Source organism: Symphalangus syndactylus, chromosome 4 (assembly GCF_028878055.3).
Source record: "Symphalangus syndactylus isolate Jambi chromosome 4, NHGRI_mSymSyn1-v2.1_pri, whole genome shotgun sequence".
NCBI lineage: Eukaryota > Metazoa > Chordata > Mammalia > Primates > Hylobatidae > Symphalangus > Symphalangus syndactylus.
The window spans coordinates 72,102,229-72,115,102 of NC_072426.2; the positions used below are offsets into that span (position 1 = coordinate 72,102,229).

The window sequence follows — 12,874 nt, forward strand, 5'->3', positions numbered from 1 at the left end:
AGAAGACAAGTGTGGCTAGAGGAGAGTGAGGAAGACAGTGAGTGACAGGAGATAAAGTCAGCAGGCCTGTTAGAACATGTGAGACAACGTTTTATCCTGTGTGTGCTGGGTAGCCACTGAAGGGTTTTGAACAGAGGAATGACAGAAACTGTTTAACATTAAAAAAAAAAAAAACACCTTTTACTCCTATATGGAGGACTGACTGGAGAGATACAATGAGGAGATAAGGAAGGCCAGTTAAAAGACGATATTATCACCTGGGTGACTTATGACAGTGACTTACAATAGGGCAGTAAGGGTGAGGAGTGGGGTAGGGGTAATCTGGGATACATTTTAAAAGGAAGGCATATAAGCCTTACTAATGGACTGGATGTGGGATATGAAAGAAAAAGTCACACATGACTTTGAGTTTTTAGCCTGGAACAACTGGGTATATCATTTACCCAGGGAGAAAAGTTCAAGATTTACATTTTAGACATACTAAGTTTGAAATGTTTATTAGACTCCAAAATGGAAATATTGAAAAGAATAAAAATAAGTCTAGAACTCATGGGAGAGACCAAAGTAAAGAAATTGTAAATTTGGGAGAACAGATGGCATTTAAAACACGAGATCACATGAGATCGTGTGGAAAATAAATACAGAAGGCTAAGGACTGAGCCCTGAGAAAGTCAACTTTTAGAGACCATAAAGAAGAGAAGATAGCAAAGGAGATTTTGTACTTTTATGACTCTTCCTCAAAAAGAAGTTAGAATTATTTTATGTCTACAAACTATGAAGTCCATAGCCAACCATCATAATCCTCTTCAAAAACCACGTTTTAGAGTCACATGCCTACTCTATTTCTGACTCCTGACCAACTAACAATCTGAATAGCTACATTTCACCTGTCAGCTGCTCAACTGTCCCATCCCTGGTCTCTGGCATGTGTCGCAGTTTCTGGATCAAAGTTCTCACAACAACTAGGAACTTCTAGTTGTTCAACAGTTACCAGGAGGCACGTGGAGAGCATGTTCCCCAGAGCTGCCAAAAGTTCTTGGCATGTGATCAACGAAGCACACCATGAGTGAGTGTTCAGCAATTAATCAGGTGACAGGCAACAACTGACATGTTAGGGGACTGCAGAATGAGCCAGTGCAAAGCTAGATAAGAAACACAAGTCCTTACTCCAGGTTGCTCACCCTAGGAGAATCCACTCTAGGTCGCCCAGTGTGGTCAGATATTCTTACGTAGAAAAGCTGAAGTAATCTGAAGTTTACTACGTGTCTATGGAAACATGACGGCATTTCCTGGGAGCTGCTTATATCATGAACAAACAGTAGGTACTATACATAATAGGCACTTGTTCTGTCCACCTCCCCATCTCAGAATTAGACTGGAGACAGCTGTTCTCTCTCAGCCTCATCTGTAAAGGGAATTCCAACCTATCTCATAGGTAATTATGAAAATTATATGAGATAATGTAAGTAAAGTGCCTGGTATATAGAAAATGTTCAGGCTGGGTGTGATGGCTCACACCTGTAATCCCAGCACTTTGGGAGGCTGAGGCAGGTGGATCATGAGGTCAGGATTTCGAGACCAGCCTGACCAACATGGAGAAACCATGTGTCTACTAAAAATACAAAAAAATTAGCTGGGCATGGTGGCACGCACCTGTAATCCCAGCTGCTCAGGAAGATGAGGCAGGAGAATCACTTGAACCCGGGAGGCGGAGGCTGCAGCGAGCCGAGATTGCGCCACTGCATTCCAGCATGGGCGACAGAGTGAGACTCCATCTCAAAAAAAAAAAGTTCAATATATACTAGCTATTCTTATTTACACTTTGATGACCACAAATTACAATCAGCTGAATGGTAAGCATGTCCCTAAAAACAACACTTTTAATGCTCTTCTAGCACAGAATAAAAGTTTTCCTTGTTTGCTTGTTTTGTGTGAACTATTACATGATCAATGTAATTTAAACTTGGCCTGAGAAAACCATCCTATCTTTTTTCTTTTTTTTTTTTTTTTTTTTGAGACAGAGTCTCGCTCTGTCACCCAGGCTGGAATGCAGTGGCACGATCTCGGCTCACTGCGAACTCCGCCTCCTGGGTTCACACCATTCTCCTGCCTCAGCCTCCTGAGTAGCTGGGACTACAGGCGCCTGCCGCCACGCCTGGCTAATTTTTTGTATTTTTAGTAGAGACGGGGTTTCTCCATGTTAGCCAGGATGGTCTCGATCTCCTGACCTCATGATCCGCCAGCCTCAGCCTCCCAAAGTGCTGGGATTATAGGCGTCAGCCACCGCGCCCGGCCATCCTGTCTTTTTCTAAACTTCCCGACCAAGGTTAGCACAATCATGTTAAACAACTAAAAAGTAGATTGTAATTCTATTAACTATAATTCTATTAACATAAGACTGTTAACACCAATTCTGGCTAAAGACTACCAAGCAACACAGAAATTTCCAAGCCGGACAATTATTCTGCAAGAGTTATTCAGGCATATAGGTCTGTTGTTTTAAGTGTCTATATCCTTTAAGTATAATATATTTATATTTCCCTTTATGAAATTTAACTAAAATCATTAAATTTGGCAGCAGAAGCAGGAAACCATCTACAAGACCTGCATGGCTACTTTACTTTTATTAATGAAAAGTTATATAAGAGTTTCAGCAAACTATAAAGTTTCCTTCTTATAAGTATTTTAATATTTATAGAAATTTAAAATAGTTATCATGCTAGAGTCCATTTTAGAAACTGAGAATTTCTATTATCCGACAGCAATAGATTCTGTATTATTTTAGCTCAATTACAGAAGTGGATATGTAAGAGTTATGTTCATCTTTATTCATACTCGTTAACAATAGGTCTACCGTGTCTACTACTTGACCTAGAAGCTCAAGTAGTGTGACTGAACAAAACTATACTAACGGGGTCTCAACTCCAAACCACTGAGTCACATTATTGGACTTTTGTCTCTAAACAATACACTAAAGAAAAGAAAAAGAAGTGTACTGGGAACCATTTAAAGGGCCTGCTTGGAATAACAGAAAAAGTTACACAAAAGGACCAAAGAACACAAGTGGCTTAAAGTATCAAAGAGAAAGCCTGTAACCAAGTACGAGGAGATGACCGCAAACACCACGCCCATTGTATCAGTCCTTTCTTGCACTGTTATAAAGAGCTATCTGAGACTGGGTACTTTATAAAGAAAAGAGGTTTAATTGGTTCATGGTTCCTCGAGCTGCACAGGAAGCATGGCGGGGGAGGCCTCAAGAAACTTTCAACCACGGCGGAAGGCAAAGGGGAAGCAGGCACATCTTACATGGCTGAAGCAAGAGGAAGAGTGTGAAGGGGCAGGTGTTACACACTTTTAAACAACCAGATCTCATGAGAACTCACTCACTATCACAAGAACAGCAAGAAGGAAATTCGCCCCCATGACCAATCACCTCCCATCAGGCCCCTCCTCTGACACTGGAAATTACAATTTGACATGAGATTTGGGCAGGGACACAAATCCAAACCATATCACCAATGTTAAAAAAATAAAATTGCATACTTCCTATAAACTGAAAAATGAAACCTATAGCCATGTATTTCCTTGAATCGTTTTTATGTAATCTGGATTTTTTTAATTAATTTTTTTTATTTTTTTAAACTATGGTCCAGAAAATCTACTTCTAAACTATACATTTTGAATCAATAAACTGACTTTTGTGCTTCAAGTAAACTTACTTTGAAATAATTTTAGATTTACAAGGTAGATAAAAAAATAGTATAGAGCTCCTATACACCCTTCGTCCAGTTTTCCATAAAGTTAAAACACCTTACATAACCACGGGACATTTGTCAAAACTAAGAAATTAACATTGATTAATTTCTAATTGATCACTTATATTTCACCTGTTTTTCTACTAATGTCTTTCTTTAGTTCCTAGGTATAACCCAGGGTACCATATTGCATTTAATTGTTTTTTTAATGCCTTAAATTTTGCTACATGCCACACTTCTATGTCTTATAAACAATATCCTCATTCTAATTATTATAGAAAATAAGCCTAAAATTCCCTGGAAGTATGATTTGTTAGCTATTAGGGAAATGTTACATGAAGATTCATGTAAATGTGATATTTCTACAAATGTTATATTGAAGAGAAAAGAGGTAATCGCTGAAGTAAGATATGCCCCACTGTCTACTTTGCCAGGAACCTATGAGATCAAATTACTTAATGTTTCAGAAATCTCTCTTCAAAAAAATGCCTGTCACTTACCTACATCCCAAGGCTCCTGTAGAGTCATAAGATATACCATAAATCCTTTTAATTAATTCTGTAACAGAATACAAAGTATTATTATAATCATATTCAGATAATCCATTTTTATCAAATATATGTAAAAGGTGCCTTCTTTTCAAGTTTCATTTTTAATTACTGTATATTTTTATTAAGATAACAAAAGAACTGATGTAGAAGAAAATAATTCCATCGTTGATTACATGTCTTTAGTTTAAAAATGAAAGCATGCAAAATTTAATAAAAGTTTTAAGATAAATAGAAAATGTTCCAGAAAAAAAGAAATGCCACAATGAATAAAACTGGCTAAGAAGAATGCTTCACATTCTTTTCCATGTGCATAATGCTGTGGAAATTAGTAAACAGTCACAAACAAGTGATTCATATTCAGGGCACAGCCTTTTTGACAGGAAAAGTAATCAAGAGTTTGGGATTTGAAGATTTTTAAAAGGACACATGTCTGGTAAAGTGTGTCAGTTTGCCTGAGACGGTCCCAATTTATGGCCATTGTCCCAGTGCCCCACCAATTTACCATCTGTCCTGGGTTTTTCATTTTCTAATGATTTTTTTAATGATAGCATTAAAATATGCTGGGACTTATATGTACGTTTAGGCTCTGCCATAATCTCATTGAGCCATGTGTGAGATGCATGTACAATGAAGCCAGTTGTCAATTTCACATGTGGTTAAATCTTTAAGACACCTAGCAGTAACCCATTTCTAAATGTATTGTAACTGATACTTCATTCTTAAAGACAGCACCCAGGCACCATGCAGAAAAAGTATACTTAGGCAGGAGCAGGTAGGGACAGCTAACTCTTCCAGTCTTGAATGAAGGTAGAAGAAATACTGAATACTGCTGTCCCTGATCATGGCTAGCTTAAAGGCACAGATTTAATGAAAGCAGATAGAGAAAGTGTTTTACATATTATTCTCTAAAGCATGACTTTTCATCTAGATCAAATGACTTTTAAAAAAATGCACTTAGTTCTGATTCTAAAGCATCTTTTTTACATCATCAAAGTAAAGTGATGTCTGGTTGGCTCCATTAAAACAAAAACTAACAGTTAAATGTTGCCAGCTTTCTGTCAGTATCAGGAGATGTACCAACTAGAAAAATCAGTTAATTCCAATAATGATTTGATGATTTCATCTAATTCATGAAACCAAAGTAAAGCTTCTGGAAGTTTATTCTGTAGAATATGAAACACCTGACAATGCTTTAATTGCTACTTAAAAATCAGTTTAGAAGTTCAACAACAAAGATAAAATTACTGTTGGTTCTCATTATTCACAGTAGTTAAGTTCTATGAAGTCACCATGAACACTGAATTAGGGAATACCAAACTGTTTACTCATAAGGGAAATTCAGGGTTGGGTTCCTGAGAGCTCCTGAGAGCCTCTGATTACATTTTAATTAGCTGATCAAACATAACCTCATTTTACATATATTTCTGTTTCAAGATACCTTGAAACTGCATGATGTGTCAGTCAACAAAAGACTGCATATATGATGGAGGCGGTCCCACAAGATTATCAAGCTATATTTTCACTGTACATTTTCTATGTTTAGATATATAAATATTTACTATTGTGTTACAATTGCCTACAGAATTCAGTATAGTAACACACTGTACACGTTTGTAGCCCAGGAACAACAGGCTATACCAAATAGCCTACGTGTATAGTAAGCTATAGATTCATTATCAGTACACTCTATGAGATTTTCACAATGACAAAATCACCTAATGATACATTTCTCAGAATTTAACCCTGTTGTTAAGCAATGTATGGCTGTTTACTGTGGAGTCATTCTCAGAATTTAACCCTGTTGTTAAGCAATGTATGGCTGTTTACTGTTGAGTCACTAACACTGAACTCATAGCCAACAGCACTATAAGTTTATCTATCACATGTATTTTCTCCTTAAGGCACATCACAGCCTTCTTGCACTTAGGAGCAATATACAGCACTTCAGTTCCACACTGGGTAGTCATTTTAAACACAGAAATCACAAAGAAGCCTAAAAAAGCAAAAATAACGGCATTATATGAACCACAAAAAGGAGACTTGTTTAGTGTACGAGAGCTGAAGGAAATCAGCTTGTCAACTAGGAATGTGTTGAGCAATCCAAATTTTTCACCATTCTGTACCATTTATAGTCATGCACTCAGTTGAATGACTAGTGTCATGAGTATTGATTTTGCAGTTACAAATAAATTTTACAGGTTCAGTATCCCTTACCTGAAATGTCTGGGGTCGGAAGTGTTTTGAATTTGGAGTTTTTAAAAATTTTGAAACATTTGCATTATATACTCATTGAGTATCCCTAATCCAAAAATCTGAAATCCAAAATGCTCCAATGAGTATTTCATTTGCGCATGACCCTTGAGGATTGTGTTGAGCATCACGTCGGCACTCAAAAAGTTTAGGATTTTAGAGCATTTCTGATTTTAGATCAGAGATGCTCAATCTGTAGTAAGCAGATGAATCATGAAAACAAAATCTGTGAATAATAAGGGTCAATTCTATTTGTTTTTACAGTGATAACACAATTACAAACCTTGGTTGAGCACAGCATCATAGAAAGAGCAATGTTCTTACTAAATTTAAAAAATGATGGAACAGAAATAAACTTGGACTTGGCTGTGGTTCACATATAATTCACAACTGTGCCCAAAACTGCAATATATTGCCAATCAAAATTGGGGGAAACGTATTTCACAACTGAATCCACAAAAGATGTGACATTCTACCAATCAAAATTTACAAACGTTTATACACACACACAGGGTTAAAAAAATTGAACTAAGGCTGGGTGTGGTGGCTCACACCTGTAATCCCAACATTTTGGGAGGATGAGATGGGAGGATTGCTTGAGCTCGGGTGGTCAAGGCTGAAGTAAGCTGTGATCACACCACTGCACTTCAGCCTGGGCAACAGAGTATACCCCCATCTCAAAAAAAAAAAAAAAAGAACTAAAATATTTGTGACAAAGCTGATGCTGAATTTTAAAAAAATATTCCAGCATGATAGTCCAGTTTTCTCTTTTTGTTATCTATCTTAGAATTCTTTGAGGCTTAGACTTTGCAAAATCATCAACATAATGGATGATTTTCATTCAAACATTACATTCAAAGTCAGTTGAAAATAGCTATGGACTAAACATTTGTGTCACCTTAAATTCTTATGCTGAAGCCCTAATACCCAATGTGACGGTATTCAGAGGAAGTGCCTTTAATTAGCGTTAGATTAGGTCATGTTGGTGGGGCCCTCCCGATGAGATTAATGCTGTTATAAAAAGAAACAGATCTCTCTCTCTTCCCCCTCCACCACCCCCATCCAAGTGCACACACCCAGGAAGGGCCATGTGAGGACATAATGAGAAGATCAAACCAGGCCTGCAAACCAGGAAGCAGGCCCTCACCAGAAACCAATTTGCTGGTGCCTTGATCTTTGACTTTCCAGCCTTCCGAACCGTGAGAAATGAATTGTTGTTTAAGCCACCCAGTATGTGGTATTTTAAGAGAGCAGCCCGAACTAAGACAAAAATCTTTTATTCAAGATTTAATTTTTATGGCGAACTTATTTTTTTACTTAAATAAGTTTATATTATGTACTAGAATAAAATGAACTTGAGAATGCCTACAATTTAGCAGCATCTAAATTTGGTTAAGATGTTTAAAAGATTTCCATAACAGACACAATTTATTTGACAAGCTTTGTCATAAAAATTTTATTGAATAAAGATGCTGTAAATAGAGTTTACTGTTTTTTTAAACAGTAGCTGTGAAAATGTATGTGCCAGAATATTTACATATTAAACTATTACAAAATAAAAATTTAACAGAATTTGCTTTGAACTTACCAGGTACCTCATTATCGACATAGAGATTACATTCTCAAATTTAAAAATCACAATTTATATAGAAAATAGTAACTTGAAAAAAATCAATAATTTCAAATGTAGCAATCACAAAATGCAACCTGAAAAAAGACTACAATTTTATGAAGCAATTAAAGATAAAATACAACCATATTTTTAAAATTTTTTTTCCAGGAAAATACAGAGAGCTGTATTCTGTAGAGCTCCTTAATACTTTCTAATCTCCCTCATGTAGTGTATTATTAGTCAGGGTTCTCCAGAGAAATAGAGAGATAACAAGATAATAATTTATTGTACCTAATAAATATATTAGGTACAAATTATAGCTAAGAAACTAAATAATGTATGTAAACTTTTACTGAGAATTATATTTGTTATTTTTAATGTTAACACAGTTGTTTCGCTTTAATGAATATAGCTATATGTTAATATGTTTTAGAAATAACTTTATTTTTAAAATAATTTCTTAATAGGACTATTTTATAGGTTCACCAATATGATGAAACCAATTTGTCAGTCAAGCAATAAAACTATATAATTTTACAGTTTTTTGGAAAGAATATCGATTTGGGCAATAAACAGTTAACCTAGATGTGACAGTTAATTTTATGAGTCACTTTGGGTAGGTTATGATGGCCAGCTGTTTGGTATGATACTAATCTAGATGTTGTGTGAAGGTCTCTGTGGATGTAATTAACATTTATAATTAGTTGACTTGAAATAAAGCAGATTCCATACTGTGGTGGGCCTTATCCAATCAGATGAAGGCCTTAACAGCGAAGATAAAAGTTACCTGAAGAAGAGGCAAGTCTACATCAAGATGGTAACACAGAAATGCTGAGTTTCTAGCCTACTAGACTATTTTGCAATTTTTACACTCAAGACTATTATCAACTCTTACTCAAGCATACCACCTGCTGTTGTATTCTACACATTTGATTTGCCAACTCCCAAAATCCTGTGAGCCAATTCCTTAAAATAAACTCCATATCTTTCTCTTGTTCTCTCTCTTTCTCTGGAGAACCTTGACTAATAATAGACTACGTAGGGGAGATTAGAAAGTATTAAGGAGCTCCACCAAAAGGAAGCTGCTCCCTGATAAGAGTAGAGAGAAAGGGTTTTATTTTAAGAAACATGCAAGTAAAGAAGAATTGACATTAGCATTAACTTCTTTTAAAGAAGAACAGATTCCCAGATTCTATGGCCACATCTTCCTATACCAGAATGATACATAACCCAATAACCCTGAGTCTTAGCTTTTAGAGAACAGGGACATATCTTACATCTCTTTGTATCCCCTTTCTAGCGGTGAGTGTGAGACAGAGAAAATGCTCTAAATGGTTGCTGAATAAAGTCTCAGAAGACATCTCCAGTCCTAAATGTGATTAAGGGGGTGAGAATGTATGCAAAAATATGGATTTTAATGTTTTGAGTAGTAGTGTGGTGTTGTCATTCTGAGACTGTTGTGTGTGCACTATAGGATGAAAATAAATGAATAATTGTAGAACTTTCCAGTTCTATAATCACTCATATCCTTGAAAACAGAGGAAAGAGATACAGAAAGAAGATTTAAACACACTATCATCTCCACCATAGTCTCGTTCGAATTAGAAGCATCAATATAAACTTATATTTTTATTTTGTCTTCAATATGTGCACATACTTCTGATCTCTGTCTATAGAAAGGGCTGAGAGAAAACATGATCACCCCTTGAACAGTAGGGCTTCTAAGACAAACAGCTGAATCTAGGACTCAGGAGCTAACTTTAAGAGGCTTCCATTGGCCAAAGATGGAATAATTTGAGCTTCAATGATGGTAATATTTGAAATGGATTCAACTAATACGTTAAATTCTAAAAGTTCCTAATAATATTCTTAAAAAACTGGTCACCTTTAAGAGATGATACACAACCAATTCATTATCTTAAAAAAATATATCACAGGGAAAAAATCAAGAATTTATGTTACCTTTCTTTTGAGAACTCTATCACTGGGTAACCGAATAAGAGATAAGGACATTTATCTCTTTATAAAAATATTCCAATGAATAAATGAAAAAGAATTAGAAATTACTATTTTTCAAATCTTAATGAACAAATAGATACCAATAATACACATAAATGGCTGCTAAGATCACAAAAAAAGATGCAACCAAACACTGAGAGTAGGTTATGCAAACCAGCAGCCTCAGCCTCACTCAGATACCTGCCAGAAATACAAACCCTCAGATCCAACCACCGATCTCCTGAATCAGAAGGTTTAGGCATAGGACCCAGTAATCTGCATTTTATTATTACAAGCCCACCAGGTGATTCAGAGGTATCCTAAACTTCATTAAATTCTATGTATAGAACTGCCAAAGGAATCAAATCTGAGTCTGATCCAGTTCATGGACAGCTGCCAATTTATAGGAATTACAGAGGTCAGAGAAACGTGTGGATCTACACCACAAATATGCACACATTAAAATCCAGAATGTGGGAAATTCTACAGATCAAACCTCCCAGGTTCTTCAACAGGTAAACTGTATGGAACTTAAAGGGATGGAGAAGGAACCTAAAGATTAAGAATCTATAAAGTAACCTTTATAGATTAAGAGAGATTGAAGATATATCTTTTTTTTTTTAATGAGCAAAACCAGGAGACAACTTCCAGAATGGAGGAATGAAGAGTGCCATAGAATTTCTCCCCAACAAAAACAATTTAACTGGAAAAAAAATTGTTTAAAACCACCACTTAAACTCACTGGAAATTGTTTGAAGAGTATATAATAAGTGGAGCAACATGCATTCAAGAAAATATTCTAAATCTTAGTAAGAGCCTGTCAGTGGCATTTGAGCCATGACCTGCTCCCACCTCACCTCCCCTGTACCTCCAAGCTCTGACTTATGTCTTAGTCTGTTTTACTGACTCGGGAGCTCTAGTCCAGAAGGTCCTGTCAAGAATATGGGGGCTCCTTTTCCCCTCAGCTCCCAAGCCGGGGCTGCATTTTCACCCTGGTAGAACAAGCCACTGGCACTGTTCATTTTCCCTAGCCCTCTATGGTAGAGTCTCCATTCTGTACAGGCACAGCTGAGAGGGCCAGGGCTTCCTTACTCTAGCCAGCCCTCATTTGTGGGGCAAAAGTTCTATTCTAGGTGCAGCAGGCTGAAAACACTGGGCTTCTATCACTCCTGGATCAACTTGCTGGTGGGGCAAAGTTTCCATATCCATAGGGGCAAGCCAAGAAGACAAGTGGCTAATGCCCATGCTCCCAACACCCTTTTATAGCAGGGGTGTCACTCTGGAAGATGTGAGTCACTATTCCTGCCCCCAGTTTCTGTGCAGTGGTGCAAGGTTCTACCTGTGGGGAGATGCAGACTGGAGATGGCAGCCCTTAAGGACAAAAAGTTCCTCTGCTCTGTCTGAGGGAATTGACATTATTTCCAAGAGAGCTTGGAGAACTGAATGCCTAAGTACAATATCAAAAACAATGAAGAACTTTGTGGAGAGCAGTTAAGAAGGTGCTCATGGCCCCACGATACAAGCAGCAACCAACACATTAGGACTATCAGAAGTTTAACAGAACTAGAAAAAGAGACAGCCAGATCACAGTAAACACAGAGGTCAGGAAGGCTGTTCCCAAGTGCGAGGCTGCATCCACTCGAGCAATCAGAGCTTGATATGGGCACAAGCCACACACAGATCAATCAATTAAAAAAGGAAGCTTCACTGTCACTCCGGGGCTGAAGTATAACCTCTGATCAAACAGTGGCTGAACAATAAGCTTTTCTGCCCCAAGATCAACTCCTAGGAAGCCAGGCTTTAATATGAAAGTATCCCTGGCAGTTTACAAGACTGTGGGCATGCTCAAAGCTTCCTTCGCTCAGGAGTGACAGGGAATGAATAATCCAAGCTACTAATCTATGGCTGAACATAGGGCAAAACAAACTTCTTGCCATCTGCAAGACCCTTGCCAGATGTTAGTACCTTACTGTTGGACTTCCCAGCCTATTGACTGTAAGAAATAAATTTCTTTTTTGGTATTCTGTTATAGCAACATAAAACACACCGAGACATAAAATTGGTACCAAGATGTTGGATTTTTGCTATAATATCTGAAAATGAAGAAGCGGCTTTGGAACTGGGTAATGGGTAGAAGCTGGAAGACTGTGGAGGAGCTGGATAGAAAAAAACCTGCATTGCCATAAATGGAGCATTAAGGGTAATTCTGGTGAAGGTTCTGAAGACAACTAGAGAAACTCTGGATCTTTTTTTTTTTTTAAGACAGTCTCGCTCTGTCGCCCAGGTTGGCATGCAATGGTGCAATCTCAGCTCACTGCAACCTCCACCTTCCAGGTTCAAGCGATTCTCCTGCCTCAGCCTCCCAAGTAGCTGGGATTACAGGCATGCACCACCAAGCCCCCACTAATTTTTGTATTTTTAGTAGAGGAGGGGTTCCGCCACGTTGGCCAGGCTGGTCTCAAACACCAAACCTCAGGTGATCTGCCTGCCTCGGCCTCCCACAGTGCGGGGATTACAGGTGCAAGCCACCGTGCCCAGCCTGAATCTTCTTAGAGATTACTTAAGTGCTCATGACCAGAATGTTGATAGAAATATGTAAAGGTCATTCTGAAGAGGCCTCCGATGGAAATGAGGAGCAAGGTACTAGAACTTGGAATAAAGGCCACACTTGTCACAAAGCAGCAAACAGCTTGACATGCCTCAAGGCT

At 37.5% G+C, this 12,874-nt stretch overlaps 1 protein-coding gene across 14 annotated transcripts in view; it reads right to left on the reverse strand.

The window, feature by feature from the left end:
- Positions 1-12,874, reverse strand: part of ZNF438 (zinc finger protein 438) — a 193,300-nt gene that overhangs the window by 142,566 nt on the left and 37,860 nt on the right. For 9 of the 14 annotated variants that reach the window (XM_063637283.1, XM_063637282.1, XM_063637287.1 and 6 more), the window contains one exon: positions 4,256-4,313. The exons of the other annotated variants lie outside the window; for them this stretch is intronic. The gene's annotated coding sequence lies outside the window, so the exon portion shown is untranslated. The remainder of the gene's footprint in view (positions 1-4,255; positions 4,314-12,874) is intronic. 14 annotated transcript variants of the gene reach the window in all.